A 15,652-nucleotide genomic window follows, 5' to 3' on the forward strand; every position below is an offset into this window, starting at 1 on the left:
GCCAGCAGCAAAGCAGGGAACTGAGAACGGGACCCCGTTGAAGGAACCAGAGAAAGGACTGAAAGAGCTTGAAGGGGTCTGAGACCCCATATGAACAACAATGCGAACCAACCAGAGTTTCCAGGGACTAAGCCACTACCCAAAGACTATATGTGGACTGACCCTGGGCTGCATCTGCATAGGTAGCAATGAATAGCCTAGTAAGGGCAGTAGTGGAAGGGGAAGCCCTTGGTCCTGTCAAGACTGAACCCCCAGTGAATGGGATTTTTGGTTGGAGGGCGGTAATGGGAGGAGGATGGGGAGGGGAACACCCATATAGAAGGGGAGTTGGAGGGGTTAGGGGGATGTTTGCCTGGAAATCGGGAATGGTAATAACAATTGAAATGTTATTCGGTAAGAAATACCGAATTTAATTTAGACGGAGGAAAAAAAAGGAAGGGGGATGGGATAGGGGGCTTATGGATGGAAAACCAGGAAAGGGAATAACATTTAATATGTAAATAATAAATATCCAATAAACAAAAAGAAAGAAATGAACCACATATTTTTATCCATTCTTCGTTCTCCTGTTGAGGAACGTCTAGGCTGTTTCTAGTTTCTTTCTATAATGAGTTAAGTGGCTATTAACCTAGATTTGTAAGTGCTTTTTGATGTCATAGGGCATATTCTGGGTGTGTGTCCAAATCTGTTATAGCTGATTCTTGAGGTAGACGTACTCCAAGTTTTCTGGGAAGTTATCATATTGATTTACAAGTAACTGTACAGGAATGCACTATAACCAAAATGGGAGTAATGTTTCTATTGTGGGATATCCTTGCCAGCATTAGCTATCAATTGTGTTTTTAATTATAGCCATTCTGACAGAAGTAAGATAAAATTGCAAAGCCCTTGTTATTTGCATTTTCCAGGTGGCTATGGCTAAGAATCTAACAATATTGAACATTTCTTTAAATGGTTCTTATGAAATACCTTTGTTAAGAGTTTCTTTTTTAAATTTTTACCCCATTTTTTAATTGGGTTATCTGTTTTATTCATATGTAATTACTTGAGTTCTTTGTATGTTTTGTATATTAGCTCACTGTTAGATGTAGGGTTGGGAAAAGCCTTTTCTAATTAGATGTACAGCCATTTGTTCCTATTGATGGTGTCCTTTGCCTTAAAGATGTTTTGGTCCCATGAGCTCCAATTTATTAGTTGATGGCATTAGTGCCCATCCTTTTGTCTTCTGTTTAAGAAAATGTTTCAATTGCCAATAATTCAAGATTGTTCCCCACATCTCTTCTACCAGATTCAGTATATCTGGTTTATATTGGGGCCTTTGATTTACTTGGACTTGAGTTTTACCCAGGGTTGTAAATGTAGGCCTATTTGCAATCTTCTACATACTGGCATTTAGTTAGAACAGCAACATTTGTTAAAGATGCCACCCCCCCCATTATGTATTTATTGAATCTTCCTAGAAATTCAGTCACCATTAGGATGGTGAATTTAATGTTTGGTCTTTAATCCAATTCCCTTGATCAACATTTCGGCATTTATGTCAATGCCATGCAGTTTTTATTACCATAGCTCTGTAGTACACTAGCCATTGTTTTCCTTTCTTTCTTTATATTTCTTTTTATTTTTTATTTTTATTTATTTATTTATTTATTTATTTATTTATTTATTTGAGATAGAGGCTGTCTCTGTATTCTGATATTCCTGCAAGTCATTCTGTAGACTAGGCTAGCTTTGAACTCACAGAGGTTTACCTACCTCTGTCTCCAAAGTACCAGGATTAAAGGCATGTGCCATCATCACCCCAGATTACCATTCTTAATTTTGCTTGCTAAATTTCTGTGAAACTGTTAAACTATGAGCACAAGTTTCAACTGTTTTTTAGACCTGCATACACACTTTTAAGATCTCATTTTCTTTTACTTTCATTTGCCCAATTCATAAAAGGACAATTATCTTTATTTTTCTTTTTATGAAACTTAACACTGTTTTAAATCATCTCTGATTTAAATTTAGCCTATTGTCTAATAAAGTATTTGTGAGCTTTCTCTACATATTACAGAAATTATCTCTTCATGACCAGCTCCAAAATATGTGAGAAATTTTTACTCATTCTATACTTATTCTGACCAGAAGCTTCTCATGTGTTGTTAAGGATTCTTTTTCTTACAAAACACAATTTACACTTGAACATCCTCCAAATTAAGAGGCTTCCTAAATTCCATATTTAATACTGGATATGATTTTTTCCTTCCTTTTTTTCATTTTTGGAACCATTTTATTTCTTTTTTAGTAAATTATTCTATTTATTTACATTCCAAAAATTGCTCCATTTTCTGGTCCCCATTCCCATAGATACCCTCTCCCCGCAACTCTCTGCCTCTGAGAGGGCACACAAGTGCCCACCATCTATACCTCAACCCTACCAGCATCCCTCTTCCTTGGGGCATGGACTTTACACCTGATTAAATGCATCCCAATTCCCTGATGCCCTACAAAGCAGTCCTCTTGCTACATATGTGCCTGAAGCCACAAACTAGGCCATATATGCTCTTTGGTTTTTGGCTTAGTCTCTGGGAGATAAGGGGCTAGATAGGATTCATTTTAAAGGCTGGGGTGAGAAACATAGACAGGAGTCAAGACTCTGGAGAGGTTCTTGCAAGTGTCTGAGATTATGGCATCTGGCATCTGCTTTGGTATGTTAATAGGCACCTCATTTAGCAATTTGCCCTGTGTGTCTATGTAACTTTTTTTCTTTTTCTTTTTTAATGTGAAAACTGCCTAAGAGGCTGGGTGATAGGGTAAAAGTTCATGCAACTTTCTTAAACTTTACTTGCTTTGAAGTTCAGTCTGCATGGAAATTTTGCTATAAGTTTTGTGCTCCAAGGATTGACAAAAAAGTTTCTGTTCCGATTACTAACTGATTCCTTGGAGAAGAAGCTCATGTAGTTTGCACTTCTTGGTTTGTTTAGTTTTGTATTGTTTTCTGAGAGCAAGGTGATTAAATGTTACTGAAGATCCTTGTGGAGATGCTGTCATCAGAGGTCCAAAATTGGGCCAGTTAAAAATCATCAATCCTCTGGGAAAGAACACCAGGAGAACATTACCTCTTTAAGTGACAGGGATACCTCGCCACGGTTTCAGCAGAGAATTTCACTTCTCAAGGTTACAGGCATAATTATGGTGTCATCAATCACTAAGGTAAATGAACACAGCACAAGAGTAGTAAACATGAAAGACATTAGAAAATAATCTCTGAAGAAGGCAGGCATGTGCTCTTATCTTCTTCCTGAGTGTCTCTATTAATCTCAGTTGTACTTAAAATAGGTACGAAGAATATATTTCAAAACCATGCTACAAACAAGAATGATGGAGTGAGGTAGGAAGGGAAGAAGAAAGAAATTCTTAAAAAGATAGAAAAAGAAGGGAAGGAATGAAGAATGGAAGGAAGAAATGAAGGAAATAAGTAAAAAGGGAGAGTTAAGGAAGGAAAGGAAAAAGGGACAGAGGGAGGGATGAAGGGAGACAGAGAGGGAGAGAGCAAATCTCAAGACATATATAGGTTAAGGGAAAGTCACTCAGGTACTGTTTAGGAAGTGGGGACTTAAATGAACTTTTGAGTGAAACCACACCTATTTCCATCTCAGGTCAGAGTAGACTGCTTCAAATCCTCCTTCAGCTGAGTGACCCATGTTCCTCCAGTAAGCTGCTGCTGAGTTTCTCTTATTGATATCACCTCATTTTCTTCTTTCTTGTCTTTACTTAGCCTCTCTCTTTGTTTCTTTTCTGCATTGTTTTCTTTATCTTTTTTTTCTCACCACGTCTATACTCTTTTGCATGTGTCTTCTTTCTTTTGGTTTTTCAAAGAAAGATATTTTTGGATTTTTCATTTTTCTTTAATAATGGCATTTTGTTTCAGACCCAGGTAGGTACCTTCAAGGCTCTTATCTACATCCTTATCTTAAGCTAAATAGATTGAAATGTTTGACTCTTTTTTAAAAATACTTTTTATTTTCTTTTTTTACATGAAATAAGAAATCATTGAGATCTTTGAAAGTCAAGTGTATTTTAATAAAAACAGAAAAACTAGCCAGAAATCAATAGATTGTAGGTACCTGAGAAGCAAATGTTTTCAAAGGTGGTGACAGACAGGACATGTTTACCCATCTGTTCCATTAGAAAAGTCCAATTCTTTTCCACAATCTGCTCCTGGTTGACTTCATCTTCTGCTTACTCACTGGATAAGACAACCTGCTGTTCAAACATTAGAACCCAAATTTAATTCCGAGCACTTACATAAAAAGCCAGACGTGTGTGTATGATATCTATAACCTTAGAATTGGGGTTGGGGTCAGGTGAATATAGAAGGCTATGTAGAGATTCTTCTTCATGGCGATTCTATTTCTCAAGCTGATGAGGCAAGAAGCAATAGAGGAAGACATATGGTATACTTTGTGGCCTCTGCCATGATGTGCACCTGCACATTGTTGTCCATGCTCTCCTGATCCAACAAAATGATAAAGGTTTAATTTGATGAATTGGGATCAAACATCACATGCATTAACTGAATCCTCTCTCCATTTCTTTTACCTTAGTAAAATCTTTTAAACTCTCTTGGTCAGTTACACTATCAACAGGATCAACGGTTTTGGCTTCCTTAAAAGGTTGAAGTAAAAGGTCCATCTTCAGGCTCACTGTCCCTCAATATTTATAATTTATATTAGTTGCTTTCTACACTGTCCATGAAGGAATGTGGATAAAAGCACATCACATATTCTGCAAATTCTCTGGAAGATGATTTATTTTCACTAAAGAGAGAATTCCATGTTCACACAGTGAGGAAGAGCACTGCAGAAACCTTTGTAGGAGACATTGGAGCACTTTTTTACAAACTTCTTCCCTATTCTGTCCTCAACTCACTAAATGATTGGGACTGTCATTAACTGTGAACCTATAGATGATACCAATCAAAGAAGAGAAGGAATCTAGGCAGGAGTCTGGGGATACTCACAAGAGAGTAGTAGGGTACAAAGTTGTAGCTTCCTAGTTCTTAATGTTGCTGTCCTGATTTTAATTTCTGACTAAAGATAAGTACCAATAGGAGATCTGCTTCCCTCTTTCAATGTGTCCCTCCTTCATCTCTACTGTCCTTATGGTCATCAAATCCATCTGCACGTTGCTGAGATAAAGTAGTTTTAGAGTAATTTCCTTGGGACTCTCCCCATGTCAAAGGCTGAGGCATGTGTGAATGATTATAGTATATAAACATATAAAGAAGAATACTTTATTAATTCTCTTTTCATTGTTTGTCAGTGAGATGCTCATTGTTGATCTGAAGTAGTTAAAATCTTTTTCCTATTTCTACATCATAATATCTTTAATTCTAGCACTTGGAAAGCAGAGCCAGGTGGATCTCTGAGTTCTGAATTTCAGGACAGACTGTGCTACATTAAAAAAGAAAAGAAAAAGAAAAGCAAAAAACAAAAAAACCTGTCTCGAAATTAAAAGTAAAAGGAAAGAAAGCATCATCTTTAAAATGGAAAATCAACAATCAATAATAAGCAAAAATCAGTATATTAATTTTCAACTTTATTCCTGACAAACAGGAGTAGGATAAACACATTTCCCTAACTCTGAATGTTACATAGAGTCAAGGGAATATTATATTCTTGATTGTAGTTAGCAGTATTGCCCCCTCCATTTACAGTTTTCAGTGCATTTCTCCTTTTGTTTCCTAAACTAATCATTTTTAAAAATTCATGAAAATTCCATACTAACTAACACAGTCCATATTGATAATGTCAAACCCTGATTCCTTAAGTGCAACTTCCCCAAACTTTGTCTCTGATACTTTAATCTTTCTCACCTTCACATCCTTTTATGTTTGTTGTTTTTGTTTTGGTAACACTCTGATTACAACATATCCCTTCCCATATTCTCTCTGCCACCCCCCCTCGGATTCATGTCCTGCTTTTTCGTTACTTATTATTTATACATATATATGAACAAATATATAAACACAATTTGTTCACATGTTTAGTGTTACTTCTATATGATCTCAAGGTTGCATTGTAGTGGAGCCCTATGAAATTTTACCTTTCCAGGGTAGCACACTTATTGGTGTTGTACTTGTTCAGGTCTAGTTTAGTCATTCACACCGTTTTTGTTGTTTTTGTTGTTGTTGTTGTTGCTGCTGCTGTTGTTTTTGTTGTTTTGTTTTTTGTTTTTTTCCCACAGTTATTTATTACTTTTATTTATAAAAATTATACCCGATGTCTTCTGTACAAAAGATCTTGAGGCAAATCTGTCAGCCTTAGCCAATCGGAGAATACAATCACCTGACTCGCCCATCCTGCGAATGGCCCAACAGGTTCTGTAGATCTTAAACTGGCCATTAAATTGCCCTGTACCCCAGTCAACCTCGGCCACATTTATCTGGATGTATGCATTGTCCTTGGCAGCAATGATGCACTTTCTCATGGATCATTTCCGAAGCACATACAGGTCCACAAACTCGCAGGTGTCATTCTGCATGCTGAGGCCATTCCTGCTCTCAGTCAGACTGTTGAGCTACCATTGGTGTAGCTTCCCTTTTCTAAGAGAAACAATCTTTCTGCAGATTTCCTCACTTGAGATGTTCCCTGAACCTTTGGGATAGTTGTGTTGAAGTTTCTATGCAAGCATCCAAAGGAGGGAAGTGACAAGTAATTCTACCTCACAGGGACACCTATAATGTACAGTGAAGACAGGGGTGGTAGGACAGCTCTAAGAATGCAATCGTGGCACTAATATTTTGGTAGTTACCAACAGCTGTCTAATTGGACTTAAAGTCTGCTCAGCAGGAGTGGAATCGGATCTGGCACCTTATCCAAATTCTCAGGACTAGTGATGTCGTGGCTCTTAAAGGGGAACTATCTCTATCTACTATCATTTTACTGAACATTTTTACTTTCTAAAAAGCAGTTTTGACCACTGAGACTCATGAATTGAAAATACTTTTTCTTAGTATCTAAAGATAACATTATGCTGATTATTTAAAACTCACTTCAATAATATTTCTATTTTTATAATTTTCTAAAAATTTTCCAATAACTTAGCAATGTCTGTCTCTTTCAAATTTTATACTTTGATATTTAAAATATATTGCTTTCATGGATTTTTCCAAAATAAAAAAAGTAGGTATTAGTATTTAAAAATGTTTTTTCTGGGCTGGAGAGATGCCTCAGTGGTTAAGAGCACCCGACTACTCGTCCAGAGGTCCTGAGTTCAATTCCCAGCAACCACATGGTGGCTCACAACCATCTGTAAAGAGATCTTTAGTCATAAGGGAAATGCAAATCAAAACAACCCTGAGATTTCACCTCACACCAGTGAGAATGGCTAAGATTAAAAACTCAGGTGACAGCAAATGCTGGCGAGGATGTGGAGAAAGAGGAACACTCCTCCATTGTTGGTGGGATTGCAGACTGGTACAACCATTCTGGAAATCAGTCGGGAGGTTCCTCAGAAAATTGGACATTGAACTGCCTGAGGATCCAGCTATACCTTTCTTGGGGATATACCCAAAAGATGCCCCAACACATAAAAAAGACACGTACTCCACTATGTTCATAGCAGCCTTATTTATAATAGCCAGAAGCTGGAAAGAACCCAGATGCCCTTCAACAGAGGAAGGGATTCAGAAAATGTGGCACATCTACACAATGGAATATTACTCAGCTATCAAAAACAATGCCTTTATGAAATTCATAGGGAAATAGTTGGAACTGGAAAATATTATGCTGAGTGAGGTAACCCAATCACAGAAAAACACACATGGTATGCACTCATTGATAAGTGGATATTAGCCCAAATGCTTGAATTATCCTAGATGCCTAGAACACATGAAACTCAAGACAGATGATCAAAATGTGAATGCTACACTCCTTCTCTAAAAGGGGAACAAGAATACCCTTGGCAGGGAATAGAGAGGCAAAGATTAAAACAGAGACAGAAGGAACACCCATTCAGAGCCTGCCCCACATGTGGCCCATACATATACAGCCACCCAATTAGACAAGATGGATGAAGCAAAGAAGTGCAGGCCGACAGGAGCCAGATGTAGATCTCTCCTGAGAGACACAGGCAGAATACAGCAAATACAGAGGTGAATGTCAGCAGCAAACCACTGAACTGAGAATAGAACCCCCGTTGAAGGAAACAGAGAAAGAACTGGAAAGCTTGAAGGGGGTCGAGACCCCATGTGAACAACAATGCCAAGCAACCAGAACTTCCAGGGACTAAGCCACTACCTAAAGACTATACATGGACTGACCCTGGACTCTGACCTCATAGGTAGCAATGAATAGCCTAGTAAGAGCACCAGTGGAAGGGGAAGCCCTGGGTCCTGCTAAGACTGAACCCCCAGTGAACTAGACTGTTGGGGAGAGGGCGGCAATGGGGGGGAGCATGGGGAGGGGAACACCCATAAGGAAGGGGAGGGGGGAGGGGGATGTTGGCCTGGAAACCGGGAAAGGGAATAACACTCGAAATGTAAATAAGAAATACTCAAGTTAATAAAAAAAAAGAAGTTTAGAGCAAAATATCCCCAAATATGATGACATAAAATTTGACTACTTGCATAAATTAGTTCATAAACTAATATGAAGTGGACTATATACATATTGTTCTTAAAGACTGAAGGACAACTATATGGTAATATATAATTTGTTAGAAAATGTGGCTTGAAGAAAGGGAGACAAAGATTATTTACTTCTGTCCTTCATGACTCTCAATTCAGCTGTTCTTCAGAGTTTAAAGAAAACTCTGGATATTGGAAAGGCTCTCAGGCACCCCTCATTCATCATGGACATGAAGCAAATTCTTGCTGTTAGCATTAGTTCATTGTCCTTCTGCATCCCTCCTTGTGACACTGAGAATTCAGAGATGGCTTATTCCTAATTGCTCCTAATTGGTCATTGCATTTGCTCTTGATATATAGAAACATTTGCACTGGCACGTAATTGGTAAAAGTTCATTTTAAACATTCTCTCATTTTATGTAAGTGATGTAGTTGATCTATGTTTGGGTTGAAAAAGACTCCTGTCAGCAAACAACATGGAATGTGAAGTGGAGGTGCAGACACACAGGGCCTGGGAATTAGTGACAATTACCATAGATGGAGTACTACAGAAGAGTAGTCTAAGAATTGGCATTTATCTCCTGAAATTCTAATCCTATGGTCTCACGTATGGATCATTCCATAGTTGTAAAAATTTCCTATTTTACAGAGATATTTGGATAACAAATTCTGCAGTGAACATAACCAAACCCCTGAAATGGTATAAAACTGTTAGCAGGGGAAACCCAGGAGGTATTTGAAAACCAACAAAGACAAGGAATAGGCTATGGGGGCATCATCTCTGTTGACAGAGAAAGGAACTGGTATCCTATTTTGTGAAAATATATTTAAAAGACTTGTGAAAACTGTGGTCCGGGGAGGAATTAACATTATTAACATTGTATTCCCAAAAGAGCTTTTTTGTTATTTATTTATTTATTTATTTATTAATATTTCTCTATTCTTTCATCTTTCTTTTTCCTTTTTCAGTTGTTTCTTTATTCTACACTTTAGTAATATATTTTTATTTATTCCTTTTTTTATAGTTTTTCCAACAATTTATTCTGTATACTACTGTCCTCACAAATTCACAAACAACCTGAGGATGACTTCGTACTCCAGTTCCATGGCTTCTAGATCATCAGTGCTTGGGTTTCAGGGCAGCTTCACTACTTCAAGCATTCTTTTTGTATTGATTCATTTAAAGAGACCTTCTGTTTGTGTAGTTTGGATGGCCTGGAAATTAATTTGTAGTCCAGCCTGGAATCAAACGCATAGAGGTCTACTTGCCTATCTTTTATGAGTCCTATGAATAAAGGCATGAGCAAAGATTAAAGTCAGCTGAGATTCTTCAAGCATTTTATTATTATGTTGAATTATATACCTTGAAATTCACATTAAGAAAGAATATAGTGACATAGTGACACTTTTTTTTATTTTCTTACAATTACTGTCATCTTAATACTTTCCTGACCAATGGGGATTTAACTTCATTAAATACAGAAAATCATTAAATGGAAAGAATGCCTAGGCAGACAAATCACCCATTCTTACACTGACAGTTTAATCATTGTTATAACTTTTGACTAATTCATTGTAAGAATTTGGAATGTTTTCCTACCCTGTGGCATTTTTTATTCCCCCTGGGTGAACTGGAGCTTGAGATTTCAGCATTTAATAGTTTTGATGGTGTTATTTTAGAAGAATTTAGACTAAAGAAATTTTTATCACTGATCTTCCAGCCTTTTCTGGGATAAAATCATTTAGGCTTCTGTGTTTTGTGCTGAACATGTTTTATGTGGACATGATTGAATCTAAAAGTTAGCAGGCCTGGAGAAAGCCATTCAAAATGAAAAACATCTTTATTTACAGTATGCAGGAATTAAATGTAAATGCCTGTGAGTTTCAGGTCAACCTGGTCCACATATAGGTTCTTTTACTGCAAGGTTAGGACATATTGTTCACCACCCCCTAAAATTAAAAAAAAAAAAAAACAAAGACAAAGACAAATAAAAAGGATGCTTGAAGTAGTATGGCAGCACTGGGACCTTAGCACTGAGGGATTGGAAGCTATGGATTGTAGTGCAAGATAATTCTGAACAAATTAGTGAGGTTGTGAGCAGACTAGGTTATAAGACAGCAATTTGAAAAATCAAATGTGATGGCTAGTCCTTGTTGTCAACTCGACTTCAACTTGAATGAGCTATAATCTGGAAACAGAGGACATACCTGTGAACCAGATGTTCAAGCTGGCAAACACAGGCTACTGATCTGGATCTTGGCATGGAAATTTTGGGGCATAGTGACCATGAAAATCTTAGGCCCAGACAAAGTCATACACACCTTGAATACCAGGATTCTGAGGTAAGCAGATCTTTGAGTTCAAGGTCAGCCTGGGACAATGCAAGTTCTAGATCCTGGCACAGTGGTACACACCTTTAATCTGAGCCATCTCATATTAACTTTTCTGCTGAAAGACTACATAAGGACATTGGAAGAAGTAAGACTCACTGTTCTTTGGCTGCTTGTACTTACTTACCAGCACATCTGTTGAAACCTACTTTGTCAGCATTCCTGCTTGTGTGGAAGACCAGGTGAAATAACTAGCCTCGTTGGAATGAGAGCCTATTAAATTTTTGGACTTCTAATTTCATATCTAACTGTGGTTGGATTAGTTGGACTACATACTGTAACTATAAGCCATTACAATACATTCCCTTATTAGATAGAGCCATTCTATAAGTTCTGTAACTCCAAAGAGCCCTGATTAATACAAGCAAACACCAAATAAAAGGTAAGTAAAGAAAAAGAGAGAACGAAGCCCACCTTACTTTTTAGCCATACTGTGAAGTCCAAATAGAACCTTTTCCAGAACTGATTAATGAGATTTATGGAGAAAGTGATTGATGCGAAAGCAAGAGAAGCTTTATTGTTTCAATGCAATGGGGATGCTACACTTCAGGAGAGAGACAACTCCAAGAAACAGGGAGTTATATACCTTTGATTGAAGCAGATTTCAAACAATAAGGGAAAAATTTGAACAATGGTAACTAGGGAGGGTACTATTGGTAAGGTGAAGCATCCTTCAAACAAACTCCTGGTCAGTGGACTGTCCAAGACTTTTCATAGGTGTTGGTTGGGGAGTCACAGGTGGCTTTTTCTGATACTTGGCTTGCAGTTGTTCCAGTAACTAAGCTGGCTCTAATCCTCCTGGAAGGGAGGGGTTTTGTTGTTGTTGTTGTTGTTGTTTTTCTTTTTGTTTTGTTTTGTTTTGTTCTATTTGTGTGTGTGTGTTTGTGTGTGTGTGTGTGTGTGCCCGAGTGGTGTGTGCTCAGAAGTTTGTGGTAGAATTTTACCACTGGCCTTAGATTGACCCCAACTCTGGCTCTTTCAGTACTACATTCCTCAAAACATGTCCATCACATATCCTGTTTTCTGAAAATGAAATATATACTTCTCATTGCTCCTAGAGATAAGCTTTCTTCAGCAACTATCTTTTCTGTACACTGCTCCTAACACATCCTTGTTGCTCCCTGACCTCTGTCTGATTCCACTGCAAAGGTTTTAACAGTGTTTACTGAAGCAATTATGAGCTACATCTCTCTGGAAACCAGAAAATTTCAACACATTTGGCAAGAGCCATTTGGGAGAAGACAGGATCAGGAGTCATGGGAGATAAATGTTAATCTTCTATTCTTTTCTATGTACTCCTGTTCCCTTTCACTACAATGAATTTCAATACTTGCTCAGGATGTGTTTTCCTTCCAGGGAAGCAGAAAGCATTGCATTACAGAAACAGAACTGGGGCTGATTTAGTTTTTCATGGGAAATTCAATCAGCATGAAAAGGTGTCTTTCTCGTTTTCCTTGCTTGCTTACATTTGCTATTCTAATTGGGCAATATCTGTTTGTACAAGGCAGGCTGACCTTGGTCTTCCTAGGCTACCAAGCTGTGTTGGAAATGAAGACTCTCCTGCCAAGAGTAATAGGGAAAGCTCTCCTACCCAGGCACAGTAGATCTGAAACAATCACATTCTGAAACACATTATCATCTGTAACTGACTCATTGAAGCTAGGCACTCTATGAGAAAGGCAATTCAAACAGAACCTCAGATGAAGCAGAGCAAAGGATCAGACACAAACCAGCTGGCAGTGCTTACTGGAAACACTCTTGAAATTCACTGAAAAAAGAAGTAAGGTTGGAGAATAAGTAGACTACCCTCCTTTATGTGTTTGAGCATGGAAGTTGTGTGTGTGTGTGTGTGTGTGTGTGTGTGTGTGTGTGTGTGTATTCGTGGGCTTGGGAAATATTCATCACAATTATGGGGAGATCTCAAAGATTGAGTTGTACCCATTGAACATTTTGTTTGTTTGTTTGTTTGTTTGTTTGTTTATTTATTTATTTATTTATTTATTTATTTATTTATTTTAACACTCCAGAATTTATTCCCCTCCTGGTCCACTGTTCCACATCCCATACCTCCTACCTGCAACTGATCCATCTCCACCAGAATGTTTGCACCCCTTCCACCCCACCTACCCCACTAAACCTCCCAACTCCCTGGGACCTACAGTCTCTTTAGGGTTAGGTACATCTTCTCTGACTGAACCCAGACCCTAGAGTCCTCTGATGTATATGTGTTGGACACTTCATCTCAGCTGGTGCATGCTACTTGGTTGGTGATCCAGAGTCTGAGAGATATCAAGGGTCCAGGTGAATTGAAACTGCTGGTCCTCCTGCAGGGTTTTTCTCCTCCTCAGCATCCTCCAGCTTTTCCCTAATTTAAGCAGAGGGATAAGCAGCTTCTGCTCATTGGTTGGGTGTACATATCTGCATCCGAATATTTTAGCCGCCTTTTGGGTGTTTTGGAGGGTAGTCGTGATAGATTTCCTTTTGTGAGCACCCCACAGCCTCAGTAATGTCAGGTCTTCGGACCTCCCCTTGAGCTGGATCCCACTATGTCCTGTTCTGTACCTTCTTTTCCTCAGACTCTTCTCCATTTACATCCTTGCATTTCTTTCAGACAGGAAGAATTATGGGACAGAGTTTTGACTGTGTGATAGGACACCCATCCCTCACTTGATGCCCTCTCTCTACTGGAGGTGGGCTCAGTAAGTTTCCTCTCCCCTCTATAGAGCATGTCATCTAGACGCCCCCCCCCCCTTTGTGTCCTGAGAATCTGTTACTTCCCAGATCGCTGGTACATTCTAGAGGGTCCTCCCAATCTCCTGCCTCCCATGGTCACCTGTTTCCATTTTTTTTTCTGCTGTCCCTCAGCAATTCAATCCTTTTTCCCCACCCAATAACCAGATCATGTTCCCCTCTCCCACACCCCCTTCCCTTTCCCTTTCCCTCCCCTGTCCCTCCCCCTCTCCCTTGTGGTTGCTTTATTCTCCCACTCAAGTGGAACTGAGGCATCCTGACATGGGCCTTTCAGCTTGTTGAACTTTTTGGGTTCTGTGGACTGTATCTTGGGTATTCTGTACTTTTTATTTTGGCTAATATCTCCTTATTAGTGAGAACATACCATTCATGTCCTTTTGGGTCTGAGTTATCTCACTCAGGAAGACGTTTTCTAGTTCCATCCATTTGCCGCAAAACTCAGGATGTTCTTGTTCTCATAGCTGAGTAGTATTTCATTGTGTAACTGAACCACATTTTCTGTATCCTCTGTGTTCTTATGATAGGTCCTCCCACTCTTGATATAGATATATGGGAAAAGATTAGACAGTTAAGCCTGAAACAGTTTGCTCCTCTTGGGGGGACCTGAGTTCGGTTCCCAATACCCTTGTTAAGTAGCTTATAAGTGCCTGTACTTCCTGTTCCAAGGGCTCCAACAGTTCTTTCTTGCCTCTGTGGAGATATATATATATATATATATATATATATATATATATATATATGTAAATACATGTGGTATAATGTCAGTCAAAGACAAAAATAAAAATAACTCTGAAAAAAATAAAAGGGGAACAAGAATATCCTTGGGAGGGAATAGGGAGGCAAAGTTTAGAACAGAGGCTGAAGGAGCGCCCATTCAGAGCCTGCCCCACATGTGGCCCATACATATACAGCCACCAAACTAGATAAGATGGATGAAGCAAAGAAGTGCATGCTGACAGGAACCGGATGTAGATCTCTTCTGAGAGACACAGCCAGAATACGGCAAATACAGAGGCAAATGCCAGCAGCAAACCACTGAACTGAGACCGGGACCCCCATTGAAGGAATCAGAGAAAGGACTGGAAGAGCTTGAACAGGCTCGAGACCCCATATGAACCATAATGCCAACCAACCAGAGCTTCCAGGGACTAAGCCACTACCCAAAGACTATACATGGACTGACCCTGGGCTCCAACCTCATAGGTAGCAATGAATAGCCTAGTAAGAGCTCCAGTGGAAGGGGAAGCCCTTGGTCCTGCCAAGACTGAACCCCTAGTGGACATGATTGTTGGGGGGAGGGCAGTAATAGAGGGGGGATGGGGAGGGGAACACCAATATAGAAGGGGAGTGGGAGGGTTTAGGGGAAGTTTGCCTGGAAACGGGGAAACGGAATTACAATTGAAATATAAATAAGAAATACCCAATTTAATGAAGATGGAAAAAAAAAAAGAGAGGCAAAGGAAGACAGACCTATGAATTTGAGGCTAATCTTGTCTACACAGACAGTTTCAGGATAGTCATTGCTATGTACAGAGAATAATTTTCTCAAAAAAGCATAAAAGGAAACAAACAATATTAATGCTTTCATTACTTTTGACTAAGAACATTAATTTGAAATTAATTTTTTAAGTAAAGCATTTTAAAAATATGCCATTTTCTCTGAAATTCAAATGAAACAATTAAAATTCATCATGAGAATCATAAAATGTTTGAAAATAGTATCAACAATGAGTGATTAAATATTCAGAATATTTAAAGAATATCTTATTTTAACATTTATCTTGTTTTAAATGATGTGTGTGTTTGGCCATTTCATGTAAGTGTGAGTGCCAGCAGAGACCAGAGGTTTGCAATGTGCTACAGCAGAATATGAAGATGGTCTCATGAACTACC

At 38.6% G+C, this 15,652-nt stretch overlaps 1 pseudogene; it reads right to left on the reverse strand.

Moving 5' to 3' along the window:
- Nucleotides 1-3,137: 3,137 nt before the first annotated feature.
- Nucleotides 3,138-6,531, reverse strand: LOC148007233 (small ribosomal subunit protein eS21 pseudogene; annotated as a pseudogene).
- Nucleotides 6,532-15,652: the final 9,121 nt, after the last annotated feature.

The sequence above is a fragment of the Rattus norvegicus genome, chromosome 1, assembly GCF_021556685.1.
Source record: "Rattus norvegicus strain SHRSP/BbbUtx chromosome 1, alternate assembly SHRSP_T2T, whole genome shotgun sequence".
Classification (NCBI taxonomy): domain Eukaryota; kingdom Metazoa; phylum Chordata; class Mammalia; order Rodentia; family Muridae; genus Rattus; species Rattus norvegicus.